Here is a 17173-nt window from a genome sequence, read left to right as displayed (position 1 = left end):
TCTCAGATTTTATTACAAAAATGTTACAAATGTACTTATTATTAGTAGGCTTATACCGTATCTGTACTAATATCCATCTATGCCTCTGTTTTATTCCCACACTATCTGTTGCTTGAACTTGAACCAAAGTCTCCAGCCACCTGCAGGTCGGCTTCTGCCAGCTGCATTTCCAAACTGCCGATGTGCAGTTTCTCATTCTGTACTAAATGAAAGAAGAAAGATGCTTCACCAGTGACTGGTTGAGTGTAGCTCCTCAGCTTTCCTGCTGGAGTGGTGAAGCTGCTAGGCTCTGCTTCTCCCTTCAGCTTCTCCGTCACTGGTTTGGCTGCTCCTCCTTTACCCTTGTTGAGCTGGTAACTGCTCAAATGTCTCCTTTTGGCTCTTCTACCCAACGCAAATCATCTTCCAAATGTACCTACACACCCACACCCTGAGACTTTCAACATTTTGCCCTTATATTTGAGACCAGGTGTGGTGTATTGTCCTTCAGACTGCTATAAAGTCCCCAGGGGAGAAAACAAAGGGGAAGGAAATGCTTATGCTGGTCACTGCCAGGTTTTCCCTCCACATTCCTTCTCCCTTTTTAATGAGGGTCATAGTCCCATTCAGTTCCTTGTCTACATTAACTGTTTAACATATGGTTTGAAGTACGATGTTCATTCCACAGTATGATAAGTAGTCAGCTGGGTGTCCCAAAGGTCCTTTTTCAAGAGGCAAATGGACCTTCTTGTGGTGGTTTTTTTGAAGACGTTCCACTTCTCATCCAAGAAGCTTCTTCAGCTTTTCTTGGATGAGAAGGGAAACATCTTCAAAGAAAAACAAGAAAAGCCAGCTGCCTCTTGAAAAAACACCCTTGGGACAACCATGACCTGGATGACTGAGAATCTCCATAGACAGTCTGCTGGATGTACTGTTTTCCAGCTTGATGCTGAATGGTAATCCTATATGGTTGTAATAATCTGTACCATTTAGTAACCTTTGAGGTGCTATCCTTCGTTTAATAGATCCATGTGAGTGCTGATAGTGATAGTGAGTGCTGATATCTATTTATCATCATAAATAGATGATTATTTGAAACACCCTCTCCCCCCATAAATAGATATAAATTCTTCAACAGCCCATCATAGCCTCTTTTTTGATGATGCTATTGTGGTGCTAGTTCTTGGACAAGTAATGATCTTCATCATCATAGGGCTGCTCCTAGTCCCACTCCCAATAGTCAACAATTTTAAACTTTGGTGTTTTAGAGCAGGCTTCCAAGAATATGTGGACAGCCAAGAAAATAAACAAATGGAACATTGAACAAATCAGCCTAAATTCTCACTCAAGGCACAAATGAAGCAGCTCAAATTACCCTACTCTGGAGACATTGTGTCAATATTTTTCCCATCTTTCTTCTTCCAAGTCCATTTTTTGGTTCCTTGGGGTATCACAGGAAATACTGTGGCTTGCACTATTTTGATCTTTGTTAAGGATCGACATATCACAGCCTCTGAATATCTCTTCCAAAGCCTTCACGGGTGTACCACCACTACTCTGTGGTATATATCTTGACTACTTATTCCTTTATGGTTGATTATTGATCCTAAAAGACAGAAGCTATCTACCATTTTAATATTTTCACTATCAATTCCAAAGCTTGTTGTTGGAGTTTGGGTGGTCTGAATTCTAAGCTGCAAAAGTATTCTGGAGCATTTTCTACAAGAGAGCCATGATTGTTTCTTAAGGCATATATTAGAATAAAGCTGATAGGTCTCCTGCTTTCTTCTATGGTTATTGTGATTCTTGGTAAACAGGAAACAGAGCAATTATTATCCTTTGAGGTCTTTTGTTGCCTTCACATATTGAACTTCATTCAAGAGGATCTTTCTGTTAGGCCCAAAACCCAGCAGGGACGTGCGGTCAGGGGAGGCAGGGGAGGCAGAGCCTCACCTCTCTTCATGAAATAATAGTATATAATAGATCTATAGTATAGTATATAATAGATCTATACTAGTCTCCCTTTATTTATTTATCAGTACAAATACAACACAATATTATAATATTATATACATCTGTCCGGCCGTGCCCGGGAGCTGCGGAGGCAGAAATGTTGTCGGTGCTCCCGGATGACGAAGGCACGAAAGCGACTGGGGAACGACGAGAACCTTCCTGCCTCTGCTGGATTTCGCGCGCTCCTCGCGACTGCAATATGCAGTCGCGAGGAGCGCGCAAAGTCCAGCAGAGGCAGAAAGGTTCTCGTCGTTCCCCAGTCGCTTTCGAGGACTGCAGAGCGCGAGCCAGCGGAGCACGCTCAGGAAGGCGGGGAATGGGATCATGTGTGCTGGAGGCTGAGGCAGCCTGAGCCTCCAGCACACGTGGTCCCATTCCCCACCTTCCTGATGGCGTCCCCAGCCTCACCAGCCATAAACCTCACCGCACGTCACTGAAACCCAGAATGACACATAGCAGTTCTTATCGTTTTACATCTATAGACAATTTTTTTTCAGACTGAGAACTCTACTATTTGCAGGTTAGGGAGCTGTGAACTGTTAGGGAGAGGTGATTTTCACCCTTTTACCCTCACACATAACGTCTGGATCGAGTTGCCTCTTATTCCTCTGGAATGTAACACCTCCATCCTGAGGTTCACCTCCTCATTACACTTTCTAGAGAACTTCTTAAATGATGAACTGTGTGTGTAGTCTTCACATAGAAACAAGATATGATTCTGCAGCATACATTCTTTTTTGGCCTTCTAAATATACCATATCTAGGGAAATGCTTTCATATGGGATTTAGAACAAAGATGCTTGTCTCTACACTTTGAAAAAATACATTGCTTTCAAATAAGCCTATTAATTGTTTACATCCCTATTCTCCTTTCTCTGAGAATGTTCCTAAACTTTCCCTCAAAATATACAACTTCAAAATGGGCTTTTCAGAAAACGAAATTCTTTTTTTCCATCAGTGAAAAGCATTGGAGTCAGCACTAAATCTATCTGAATGCTAAATCGCTTTAGAGATGGTCTGTAGATTTCTCTTTTATCGCTTTTATTTTAAATTGATGCTTTTGACGAATTGTCAGTTCTTTGTTCATTTAAGGGTAATGGCCAAGAAAAAGAAAAAAAGATAGAACCTGGACCTTCAGTAATATACCAGCTTGATACAAATCATTCCATGATTCTGAACTACAGACATTTTAACACTAATAGCCTAGAATGTGAATAATCTTTTTGAGGATTATAAACATGTAGAAGAAAAGAGGAGAATTAGCAACATTTAGGCTTAATATTATGTATCTTAAGCAGGAAAAGTTAAGAAAGAAGGAAAAATTTTATTGGTTCTACTATTGTTAAAAATTATAAAGATCAAGCAGAAGGAGTCAATTATATCTTAAATACTGTTGTATGTAAATCACCTTTTTGTCCTGCAGATTAGTGATTGAATCACAGTGGCAAATGCAAGGCTTAGCATATGTATATATTTATATATTTTTCCTGGTATTCTCATTTTGAGGAAGATAGAACTAGAAAGCTAACATTTTATTTTATTTCTTATTCTGAATACTGGAAATTTAGCCTACTGTAAATGAGAATGGAAATCCAGATGTTGGTGGAATACAAAAGATGATAATCCACAGCAGAAAGTGATTACCGAGCAACTGTCCCTCTGTACAGTAGTTCATAGTACGGTTATCCTCAACTTACGAACAGTTGCTTAACGACTTTCAGAGTTACAACGGCTGTACACATACACGCTATGGTCATGTGATCGCATTTTGGCCACTGGGCAACTCGCTCACAATTACAGCTGTTTGCAACTTCCTGTGGTTATGTGTCTGCAACTTGCCAACATTTTATTTTTGCAAATTTCTCACATTTAGTTTTGGTTTCCAGTAAAAAAAAAAAAAAAAGGGGCCCTTTAGAAAAAATGGATTTGTTCAATAACTGCAGTTTAACAACCATGATTTAAAAAATGATCATAATTTTGCATCTGCTCACATGATGCCTGTGATGTGCAGAGCTAACAATGATTTATGACTAATTTTGGGCTCAATTACAGTTGTAAGTTGAAGACTACCCATACTTATTTATAGGCTGGTCTACTCATAATGACTGTGGGTAGTGTACAATACTATGCAACGCAATAAAAGCAAAAAGAGACAAGACCCTGGGGGTTAATACATCCAACCCATTAATATACCCAACTCATTAATTAAAAAATTCCCATAGAAGGCACAAACTGCCAGGATCTGCTGGATTCTTCTTCTGATGAGGAGTAGTAAGAAGATGGAAATTAGAGTGCTAGAGCATCTCCCCTGGGAGGCAAGTTTAAAGCAGAAGTATGATGAGTGTGATTTAGGTAGTGTTAGATTGGGTAATGGATAGGCACACACAGGCTTAATGGTAGCAACAGCTCTTTATTAAATGCAACAAGCGAGAACAATCCAGCGAAGGTTGAGTCTGACAGCAGCCCTTTTATAGGGACCCTTCGACCAATAGGATTAAACGTCTGTTCCCGCTGGAACAGAGGACCTTGGTGGAAACGACTGTAGTTGGTACAAGTATCTAACAGGTAGAGTAGGTGAAAACATGATAAACTTATAAATAATTGTGCATACTGTAGTATGAGAAATGTTAATAGGCATTTTTCTTCTCTTAACAACATTAGGATTGTCCAATAATACTAAATGCCGTGAGATTCTAGAACCTATAAATAAATACTTCTGTAATTAAACTCTGGAGTTTGTTGCTGTCAGATATGAGTAACATCTACCAGAGAGTTTCTGAAGCTCCCCTTTCCAAAAGAGTGTCCAGCTGATATGACCTGCGACCTTCCTACAAAGGCCGCCTCCCACCGTTCTGGGAGTGGGCACCATTCCCTTAATCCTTCAGAAAGTTTTCCCCCAAATCTCACATTTTGGAAAAACCATGCCTTTCTGAGAAATCGTAAGAATTGCAGCCACGTTCAGAATGGTGCAAGGTGGCCTCTGCAAGAAGGCTGCATGTCGCATTGGTTGGGAACTGTTTCAGAAAGTCAATATTTGGAAAAGGTAAGTGGAAGAAGGCATGCTGGGGCACAAAGGAGGCTCTGAGGTGGCATTAATCCTCTGGGACCCAGCCAGGAACGATGGAAGGGAGAGATGGGCAGGTGGGGCAGTTGCAGCCTACCGGTAGTCAGTTGTAAGGGAGGATTGCTAAGTGCCCAAATTGTCATCACATGATCATGTGGCCACTGAAGAAGTACAGCACCCTTGTAATTTTGAATGGTTATAAGCTGAGGACTAGCTGTACTTCTTTGCTGATGGATTGGTCTTCAACCTGGCCATTTGCCTGGGAGTTGAGTAGTTTAAAAAATATTTATTTAGAAATTTGAAGTATCAAGGATGATTTTCTAAAACATATTTTGGTTAAGGTAAATGCATAAATAGACTTATAGAAGAAGCCAACAAAGAAAATTTGCAGAGGAAGAACAAGTGGTGCATTGCAAACTCAGCCTTTCTTTCTACATACTGATGAATCAGAACTTAACCATCTTAACAAAATTCCTTATTATCTACTAGCCCAATAATTTTTGTTGTTATTTACTGAAGGGTTAGTAATTAGCATAAATTGTTTCTTTTCTGCAAATATCACTGCTGCCACCATTTCATTCCTATAATGAATAAATGGAAATAGTATTATTGCATTCGTGGTTGGTGGTGGTGCCCATTATTTTTGTTCCCTCTTCTTTATGTTTATGTTATCCTCTTTATTTCAAGTTAGAGGAAAAGACAGATTGCTGTTGCCAGAAATCTGAAGTGATGATGTTTGGAAACTGGGCCAGGAGCTACATGAAAGTAGAATTATCAGTTAGTTTTGTAGTTTTGGTGACTGATTCAGTGGTGGGTTGCAGGCGGTACGCCCCGGTACAGGGGTACCGGAGCCTGCCCGGAGCACCGGGTACCATTCTGGTACGGTGCTCCGGAGGGCCTGCCCGCCCGCCCGAAGTTCTTACCTGTCCTTTAAAGCATGGCGCATACAGCGCCTGTGCGACGCTCCTCCAAGCAGCTGGAGCGTCGCGGAGGTTTGCGGAGGCGTCGCTGGAAGGTGCAATGCATGCGCGCGCTGCACACATTCATGTGGAGGACGCCGGGCCCCGTTGCAACCATACCGGTTGCAGCAGGATCCGGAACCCACCACTGGATTGATTGCAAGGTTTTAACTAAGCAAAAGTACTTTGAGGTTGATTGTTGAGCCAGTGAGAACATTATGTTACAATTTTTGAGGATTTTTCTTCTTGTTCAGATTTGAAAATCTGGAATCACCAAGAAAGTAGTGGCAAGCTTCAAAATAGCTATTTGTTGGGATACATTTCAATTTTGCATGCCCTGTTAAAAAGAACTAAAATATCTATTACTTTAGCTTTCCCTTTTTTATTCATTGTATTGTATGCTTGCTTATTTGTTGCCTGATGATCATATCTGCAGCCCAGATCAATAATTAGCCCTTTACTAAACTGAATACTTTGTACTTCACAATCCTAAAAATTAAGATAATTTAGTCAATAAAACGTTCACATTTACTTCAAATTTCAGGTTTCAACTTTTTCATAATGGATCATTTATAGCTTAAGAAAAATACATTCATCTTTCTTTCATTGTAAATGTAGGTAGATATAGTGTGCATAAAATGTAACAAAAAATTGAGCTGCATATTATTAGTAAATATTACTAGTATTACATATTGTCAGGTTGTGGTTTGACTTTAATTCTATGTCTCCCACTTGTGTAGTTGATACACAGTTCATAAGAAATGCAGAATATGAACGTCTTCTAATACGAAATAATATATACATGTTTTAAGATTTAAATGACTTATTTTAAAAAGTATTTAGGGCTGCCAATAGCTATTAGCTTCATTTCTTAAATGGATCCGTGGCCTGTCTGCTTAATAAAGTTCAATCATTTGGACAAAGATCAAGGATCAACCATTACTGCCGCTTTTTATTTTTGAGGCCTTGTAGGAAAGAAAATTATGGACTAATGGAACTCAATATCATTGAGCATAGCAGAATTTAGTTTATAATGAGGTCTAGAGTATGAAGTAAGTACCTCAGAGACATAAGTAAAACATTGAAAGTGAAAATAATTAGTCTTTGAGGTATGGTATTAGTAATACTGAATTACTTAATTGTGCAAAGTCATGTTTAAAATAACCATGGTTTGTTGAATAACCATAGTTGACTAGAATCCTATAAAGCCTTAAGCCATAAGCGTTAATTTACAAATCATAATGGTTAAGTTCATATGAAGTGTTAAGACAAATGTTTCGTTGTTTGTTTGTATGGCACATTTATTTATTTACTTACTTACTTACTTATTTATTTATTTATTTATTTATTTATTTATTTATTTATTTATTTATTTATTTTCAAATAACTCAAGGTGAAGAACACACCATTTGGGCTCAGAGAAAGTGATTGGCCCAAAAGACACCCAGCTTCATTCCTTCTGGAAGGCAAATGAATGTGTTTCAAATATCCAAAAGAGTTTTGGTTGCATTGTTCTACAAGCATTTTAATCTTTTGTTTTTTTCCTCCTCTTTTTCTCTGTCTTATTTATTTATTTACTTTTTTGTTTAAGAGTTCTTGGCTGTGGAACACAAAGCAGTGCTGGATTGGCTACCCATATCAGGTAAAACAACGACAAAAATCTGTGTTGCATAGCATGAATGTAAAATGTTGAAAACGTACAGTCATCCTTCGAAATGGCTGTAGCTGCCATCTTCAAATACAACCTTTCACTTTGTTCATTCAGTCTAGATCAGTGTTTTTCAAACCTGACAACTTTAAGACGTGTGGACCTCAGCTCCCAGAATCCCACACATCTTAAAAGTTGCTAAGTTTGAAAAACACTGGTCTGGACTCTGGATAGTAGAAGGGAGGAAGAGCTGGGGTTTGGGAAAGGGTCTTTTTTATTTGACCACTGTTCACTGTTGTCATCTCCTGTTTCGCAATAGTTATTTGGCAAGGTCAGATATTATTTTAAAGAAGAAGCTTTGGAGTTGACAAAGCAGAAGGGGAAGCTAGAAATTCCTCAACCCCTTGGGTGGGTGGGTGGGTGGGGAAAGGTGATCTAGGACTCTTCCAACCTTCTTTAAAAAATGCCAGATCTGAACCACAATATGACTGTTATGCAGTGGTGATGAAAAAAATATCTTAGTGTAAAATCATAACTGACCTTGACCAGATTTACAGATTCGTCTCACCTGATAGTAAAAAGAAAAAAATAATAAAGTGACCTTGATGAACTGACAGATATTTTCAGTGGAGGGGAAAACCTATGGGATATTAATGAAGGTTTATCACAATGAGAGTGTCTTCTATTTATGTAAATGTGGTCGACTTCTACTTATTTTGAATCAAAGTTGAATTTGCAAAAGAATGCCAGGGACTTTTTCCCCCATGCTGCAGCTCCAATAAAGTAGTGATTCTGAATCACCTTCAGCTACGATGTTAAATTGGATCCCATCAAACCGTTTAAAAGTTTAACAAGTTTTAAAACTGAATGACATCCTTGTTCAAAATATTGTTTTAATCCACCAAATCTCCAAAATTGTTATGCAGAAATCTATTTTTAATAAAGATTTGATTCCTTCTCTTCTTCTCCCCCCCCCCCCCAAGTTATTGAATTTACCTTGGTGGAGGTTTTAACATCTTATTTATTTATTTATTTATTTTTATTCTCCAGCCATTGATGCCTGAGATTCATTACTACTATATACTTGAACTGGCATTCTATTGGTCTGTAATGTTTTCTCAGTTCATTGACATCAAAAGAAAGGTAAGAACAATCATTTTTGTAAGAACAATGCTGTTTGCTAGAGCTGTGTAATGTCATTTTGACTGACACATATGCACTGAAATAGCACCAAGGACTGCAAAGCATTTCAACCACTAAATACAGTATTGCCATTTGAAGCAGTCATCCAGCCATGTCTTTTGCAAGACTTATGCATCTTATTCTTTTATTCATCACATTTCTACAGAGCCCATCTCACCTAAGTGGGTGGTTTACAATAAAAACATAAACAGTGATATAAAGGCAGAAATATAACTAAGTTAAATGTTGTTTCCCAACTCTCTCAACCTCTCTGCATATGCAAGGTTGCTTTATTTTGTGGATAATCCCAATAAAAATATTGTCTGCATGCACATAGAAAAATAAGTAATTCATCTGTGCCAACATGCTTTCCAAAGCACTTTTATGAATGCTTTGCACTGCCCTATTAGCAGCATCTTAATTCTAATTGTCCAGGGCAATATAAATTTGGTGTTAAGACTGCAACTGTTAATGGTTATTATATTTTCAGAAAACAATATACAGTCAGGTTGCATAATCTGCTAGCATTATTGGACTAGGCTGAGATAGTTTTAATATCTTTGGGGAACTGATGGCAATATTGATCACTGGTCCATTAGTACGATACTGACCATTTTATTCAGATTCTATTAAAGTATTCTAGGAAATACTTATAATTTATGTGTCATTAAATATTCAAATGTACAGATTTCAGCACCCAGAATTCCATCGTCCATACAACCGTTGCTGAGAATTTTGGGAATTGAAATTAACTCATCTAGAGCAGTGGTCCCCAGCCTTTGTGCCTTGGTGGCATGGTTGGGGGGCAGAGGGAAACCAGGATGTGCGAGTGGCAGGCTGGCGTGCACACGTGTGCAGTTTGACTCGCACCAGCGACAGGATGGCATGCGCACACACGCAGCTTGATTACAAGTTTAGTTGCACGGGCATGTGCCAGCCTGCCATTCGCGTGAGTCGAGCTGCCCATGTGCGCTGGCCTGCAGCTCATGCAGCCTGGTGGCAAATAGGCCACGGCCCAGTAGTAGGCTGTGGCCTGGGGGTTGGGGACCCCTGATCTAGAGGACACCTAAGGATGGAGATGTACTGAGAAATAACTTACAGTAGCATAACTCGATATGATATTCTTCCAATATTGAACTTGAACATGGTGGTAGAAATCATCATAGTTGACTTTTGGACACCAGGTTGAGGAAGGTTGCGTGAAAACATATTGGTTGCTTAGCAGTTGGATTTACCGTATTTGTTTGTTAAATTCATTTGCTGCCCAGCTCGCCTTGGGGTTACTTTGGGTGGCTTCATTTCCATGACATACAAAAAAACATCCTTGTATAATTGGTAGCCTAGAATGTTTTTGTTATTACTGTTGCTTTTTATCAGAAAGCACAAGTGTACCTGGGGGATGGGGGAATCTTACACATGTCCCAGCATGTCTGGTCTCGGAAGCAGAATTTAAAATGATCCCAGTGGGAATAAAAATGGGTATTCACTTTCAGCTGCCTAGTGTTGCCTTCTTCAGGGCTCACAGCGATTCCCGAGACTAGCATTGGAAAGGAAAGATATGCTGCAGAGCCGGATGTTGCTGCAAAGCCTTCTCAGGCCTGTCACAGCCTTTTGGGAGGGTCACAGAGTTTTCCAATTATTTCATGTAATAATTTATGATTTTGAAACAGTAAGAAATTGCACTATAATGAACATACATTGGGTGCAGTATGAGCTGCTGGTCATCATCCTTTATTTATTTATTTATTATTTATTTATTTCTTAGCGCTTATAGACCGCCCCCTCTCCCGAAAGGGACTCGGGGCGGTGTACAGTCCGTATTAAAATACAGCAAATTAAAATTATAATAAATAGATACATATATACGTATATGAGAGGAGGATAAAAATATGCAAAACTGTACAGCTAAGTAAATAAATCAGAATATACAAAATTTAAAATCCCAATATCATGTAAGATTAAATTTAAAAGAGACAGTCCCTCTAAAACCAGTAAAAAATGTGTATGCCAGGAGGTAGACGTTATAAATTATGCCAGACCAGCCAGTCGGAACAGGTGTGTCTTCAATTTCTGTCGGAAGGAGCGGAGGTCAGTAGTGGTTCTAATATCGGGGGGAGGTCATTCCAGAGGGTTGGGCCCATCACAGAGAAGGCCCTACTCCTCGGTGTCGCCCGTTGGCATTGCCTAGTGGACGGCACTAGGAGAAGCCCCTCCCTGTGAGAGCGAATTGGCCGCAGGGATGTGTGTGGGAGGATGCGATCCCGCAGGTAACTAGGCCCTATGCCATGGAGCGCTTTAAAGATGGTAATCAGAACCATCTTTAACCAACTTTAAAGCTCTGGGGACATCTACCTATCCTACTGGGTCAGATAGGGTGGACACGCTCTGGTTCCCTTCCCCTAAATATTATCATCTGATGGGAGGTAGGAAGAGTGCGTTTTATTTATTTCTTTATTCATTCCATTTCCGTAGCCGACCAACTCAACTAAGTGACTGTTTTCCATGGCAGCCCCTGCTCTGTGGAACACCTGGCCCCCTGACTTTTGGCAGGCCACCATCCTTTTAGCTTTCCATAAGGCTTTAAAACTTGGTTTTTCCCCCAAGAGAAGATTACACACACATTAGAAGTGGTTGGCACCAGGTTTTTGGGTGTGGGTCATAGCCGGATCGGACTGGTTCGAGCCAACCGGTAGTGGCGACTTGTGGATAGGGGTGGGTCGACCCACCTGCCCTGGCGCTATGCCATCCAATTTAGCCATGTTTTCTAAGCTGTGTGCATGTGTGCAAGCCGCACACACGAGCAAAGTGCATGCTTGGAAGGCTGCACACATGCACTCACAGTTTTGGTGCACGGCAAACCGGTAATAAAATTATGTAAAACCCACTGTGTGTGAGGGTGTGGGTGTGTGTTTAAAAACTTCATCCTTCATTTCCCAGGGATGGGAAACTAGGGCCGCTTTACGACCGGTGGACTTCAACTCCCAGAATTCTGAATTGACCAATATATTGTGGGCCAGGAATTCTGAGAGTTGAAGCCCACAGGTCGCAAAGGGGCCCTAGTTGCTCTAACCCATGAGGAGACAGACGTAAATCATTCTCATCTATCTTACTCCTCAGCCCTTAAGACAATAGTATCCAGCAGTATCTAGAAAGAGTATAAACTTAATCATGTTTCACCACCTATTTAAGTCAGAGGCAAAATAAGGTGGCCATTGGGGTTCAGGACCTGAGCAGTGGGTATTGGTCAATTCAGACTGATTCAGGAAGATCCCCTTCCTTCACGTTCCTAATCAGCCTTGGTTATTATCATTCTGTTGCATCGTCAAAATTGCCCAATAGTGTAAACTACTCAGCTTGTCCTATGACCACAGTAATTCACATTAATTCTGCACTCCCAATTTTGTGCAAAGTTTGAAGCGATATGAGTGGGAAGGGGAAAGAGCAGAACATCAAAACTGCAGTGGTGTTACAATGTAATATAATTCTGAAATGGTAGGATCAGTTCCATCCCAGTATCCCCGTACAGAGCGTGGAGGAATCTGGAAGGCTAAAAAAAGCAAAAGAGGGGAGATAAATCTTAAATAAAAATCATACTTATGACTCAGGGTTTTCACGACTCCAACCTGTTGTGTTTTTTTAGAGTATTCAGCTTTGTTGATGAAAGTATTGTGAGTAAATGGAGGGGAACAGAAAAGGACCTAAAGGTGGTTAACCGAGTTCTGCAGACAAACAGACTTCCTTCCTACTGCAACATGACTGGCAGATACTTTTGTTTTCCTGCCATCATATGTCATACAGAAGAGCAATCAACTAGATCATGCCTTACTTACCATGATAGTGTATACATAAAATCAGAACACCACCGTTCCACAGTGAATCAGAATAGAAGCAATAGGGGAACCTATCTTACCGCATTAAGCAGGTCTGACCCTGCTTTATTTCTCCAAGTTAGGTTAGCAGCGAAATTGCTTCCACCTAAGTGGGCTTACTGATTTTTCAGTTTGACAAATGATTTTTCCTGACTTCTGACTTTTTGCTATTCGCCCTGACTTCACTTTGTACAACAGACGAATATTTGGTACCTGCCCTTCAACTTTAAAGAATATTAGCTGATAACCCGGCATTGCCCAGGTATTTATTTATAGGGGGAAAATATCTGGACCAAACGTAATTTCTAATGTTGGATTTTCCCTTTACCAGAGAGATCCCCCTTGTGGAGTACTGTGAAACCGTTACCATGACAACTCCACTGCGCTGTACAGTAGAAACCATTTTTCGTCAGTACATAGAAGCCATTTTAAGGCATAACAGGCTGTATCTTAACAGAACGCATACCCCAAGGGGTGTTAGGAGTGTCTTACCCCCACAGTATTTTTTTTCTGAGAGAGAGAGGGGGCAGATATATACACACACACACACACACACACACACACAGACAGGCCCTTGTGGCTTGAGTAGAACCTGAGGACTTCTTTTGCGAAGATTTTCCCATGAATTTCATATAAAAAAGCTTCAAGGTTGTTTCATCACAAGAGAGGGAGGAGAATTGTTCCATTCCTCCGTACCAAACCTGTGGAAGTTTGAAGTGTCAGCCATAGTCTCCTGGGCTTTGACTTGCAAGAGGTCCAGGTTTCTTGTATGCTGCCTTTGCCAACGTGATGGGAGACAGAATCTTTTTTTCTGTTGCAAGAATGCCTCAAGTCAATTTATTGTCATGCGGGCAAAGGGTCTAAAAAGGAAGAAATGCAAAGGAAGAACATAGAAGGTTTTTTTCTCCTCCATCTGTTAAAAAACCATAGGAGTCTGCCAAGCAGAATTACAGACTGAACAATCTTCATAGCAACTGTGGTTTTTTTTTTTTAAAAAAAAACCCAAACCAAACCTGTCTTTTGGAATTAATATTAGTGGCTTCATTCACATCGCAGCTTTGTATATTAGCTGAGGAGGAGAGGCTTAGCAAGCTACATCCGACCACTGGATAATCCTAGGTTATGAATGGTTCACCACATTGCATTGAAAAAACAAGTGTGCTCACCCTACTGTTTACGCAGTAGCAAACTCTTGACAGAAAAGCATCTTCCAATTGAACTGCTTCCTGATTCTCCAAAGCGTCTTTTAGTTATTGATGTGTTTATTCGACTAGGTTAACCTCTGCTTGGCTGAGGTTTCATGAACAGGATCCACAAATCCGGTGCATATGATCAGATTGGCCTTCTGCAAAAAATAACCTGATGGAACAGATGCCATTTTTTATTTTTTTGCATAGCTCATAATGAGCCATGAGGGATGAATTATCATTATTGGCTATCACCATGTGGAGCTTGTGTATGCTTAAGAGGCATGTGTGGGCAGTTTAATTAGCATTTTCCTATGTAGCACTATGCTACATTTATGGCGTACAAAAAAATTAAGGGGAGTGAATATTTATGATTGTCCTAGAATATCTTACCTAAACATCAATCAAATTTACCAGTGTAACTTTAAACACTTTGGTAGGATGACTAGATCACGTCTGTTTTGCCAGATATTATTTTTAGAGTCTTATCTTAAAGTCATTATTTAAAGGATTTTAGAAAAGGGCTACCTTGATAAAGTTATTGGTGTACTAAAATATTAAGTTGAGAGGAAGAAATTTAGATTCGTCTATAGAGCAATCAAGTATTGATCTCACCCCATTCCTAAGAGGTCCCTAAAGGGGGTTTGCATAAGTGCACCATTGTTCCTATTACTCCTTTCCTACTCTCCCCACTTATTCGTACCCATTTCATTCATACTCATGTTTATTCTTACACCTATTATCTTGCAAACGATTGGCAAATTAAATAAATAAATAAAAATAAATAAATTTCCTACAAAAGCAGATGAAATACTGACATTCAAATCATAACCCAGCCAAGAGCAATCTACAGTAGATTTGTTCCTTTGCACAGATTTTTATGAAGTATTGGAATAGCTAATGCCAGTTTTGGAACTGCGGTAGCTGCTAATTACCCCGTACCATAGAGGTGTGCATGTGTGTAATTTTCTTTCACAGATTTCTGAAAAATTATCAAAATATCCTAGAACACGGTCTGTCTCTTGGGACCTGATTAAAACCAGCAATAATTAGAATAACTCAGTCACCTTTAGAGAGAAACTGTTTTGGCAGTGCTAATCCTGCTAATGTGGCATAGTAGAAACTTAAACTATTATGGCAACAATAATGCCATAAAAAGAATATGTGTCTCTTTCTTCCCATATCCCATGTATCTGAAAGATGATAAAGTGTATTTTTATATTAAACACACTAGGGGGCAGTCTCGGAATATCCCCATATGCTTATTTATTTTATTTGTTAGATTTATATTCAGATTCCTCCTTTGAGCTAAGGGTGTACTTGAACTTGGGTCTTTCCCAGAACACTAAAATCATATATGAAAAGCAAGGCACTTTATCAAGTCCATTGATACTCCTAGGTATTAATTTTAAAAATAAGACATATCCAGGTTGTCTGGTCCTCCACCATTCCATTGTGCCTTCCATGAAGCCATCTCCTGGAACAAGGAGTCAAAAATGTTGACCTTCTTTGTAGATTTTACAATTTGGGGAGTTTAAAGGGCAACATGAATGCTTTTAATCCTTGAGCCACTCATCTCACCATTTACAACTCCTTAAAGCGTGCCTACACATCCTGCTGCAGCCTTTGAGATGGTGCAAATTGCTCAATCTGCACTAAGGTAAAAGTGAAGAGAGAAAAGAGCAGATCCTTTTAATTTTAATTTGCTTTTGGAAAGAGGTGAACACCCATCTGACTGAAGTCCACGGTCTTTGAAGAAAGTGAAAAGTATTTATGAGCATGCCTAGATATTTTGGCTCTAGCAGATAGGAGATTTTGAGTAGTTCAGAGAACCGGTAAATACCACCTCTGACTGCCCCCCCCCCAATCTATTCTCTGCCTCCTGAGTCCCAGCTGATTGGGAGGGAATGAGGATTTTTCAGTAATCTGCTCCTGGAGTGGGGAAGGAATGGAGATTTCACAGTATCCTTCCCCTGCCACGCCCACCAAGCCACACCCACAGAACTGGTAGTAAAAAAAAATGAATCCCACCACTGTCTGGAATACCTGGAAGAGAGGACTCTTACAACTCTGCCAAGTTCCTATGTACATATATAAAACACACACAATTTGTGTCTTCCCTCTACCCAGCAATCTCCCCCCACATCTCTGCCCTTTTGGCCATCCTGCTCTCTGCTGTCTACCCCTGTTAGCCCCAGCTGACCTTTGCACTTCTTTTCCTTCCACTGCTGATGAGGTGCATCTAGCTGAGGTAGCTGCTGGCCTTCGTGAGGCCCTCATGCAGCCTCCCCAAATTCTCATCAAAGGCAGCAGCTGCCTCAGCTGAGCATGGCTTCTTCAGTTGGCATCAGCCACTGAGATCAGCTGGAGGCAAATGTGGGGTGGCAGGGATAGGTAACCGCAAGGATTGTTATACGAAGGATGTCTCATACTGTGAGAATGGGTTGACACAAAGAAAAATTAGACTTCCTCACTCTTCAAAAATATAAAGGTAGAGAATAAAGACACATGGAGAACTAGAACCAGTTTATGTGATGGTGCTTTATTTTCTCTCTCCTTTATCTTCCAGGATTTTAGCATCATGTTTACACATCATATTGTGGCAGTCATGTTACTAATTATCTCTTACGTAGTCAACTTCACACGAGTTGGAACCCTGGCTTTGTGTCTTCATGATGTTGTTGATGTCGTGCTGGAGGTAAGAGAGAGTTATTTGTAATAATTCTTTGCTGTCCAAAATGGTCTCTACCTGGAACAGGCAATGTACCCTGGGAAAGCTCATAATGGATTGACATTTGTTTTAAAGGACTGTTTCTTTAAGACCATAAATACCTTGGTATTTATCTTTGGCAGGGACACTCATAAACACAGTGAGATTGACTTTCTGCACCTTGTTCAGAATCCTTTTTTGTGGTTTATTTTTATCATCCTGAATAATTTGTGTCATTATCGAAATTCATTTAAAACACACTGCTAGATAATTATATGAGCAAGCTCTAACGAGGGCAAGCAACCACAGAAGCAAAATGTGACCAAATTTAAAACTGCACAACTAAGTGTAGCAGCGCTGAAAAGAAATAAAACATTCCTGATATCTTTGCTGGTATGTTTCTGACTAATTTTACCCTGTTGGTTCTTATTCTCCCAGGCGTTTAGGGGAGGATATGGAGCCTAGTGTCATTCTTAGCAGCTAAACCAGACAGCAAACGACCAGATAAACTAATTCTATTTTATTGTAAAGCTACATTTACAGAACCTTGTAAATTTGAAGT

General features: G+C 39.9%; 1 long non-coding RNA gene across 1 annotated transcript; it reads left to right on the top strand.

The window, feature by feature from the left end:
* The first annotated feature begins 7496 nt into the window (after positions 1-7496).
* LOC309383235 lies at positions 7497-16600 on the top strand. Its single transcript, XR_014173799.1, has 3 exons — positions 7497-7657; positions 8714-8806; positions 16471-16600. It is a non-coding gene; the product is annotated as an uncharacterized lncRNA (long non-coding RNA).
* Positions 16601-17173: the final 573 nt, after the last annotated feature.

Source organism: Natrix helvetica, assembly GCF_964273705.1.
Source record: "Natrix helvetica genome assembly, chromosome: 1".
NCBI classification, from domain to species: Eukaryota; Metazoa; Chordata; class Lepidosauria; order Squamata; family Natricidae; genus Natrix; species Natrix helvetica.
Note: the sequence above shows the minus strand (reverse complement) of the source record. Positions and strands in the feature narration are given on the sequence as shown.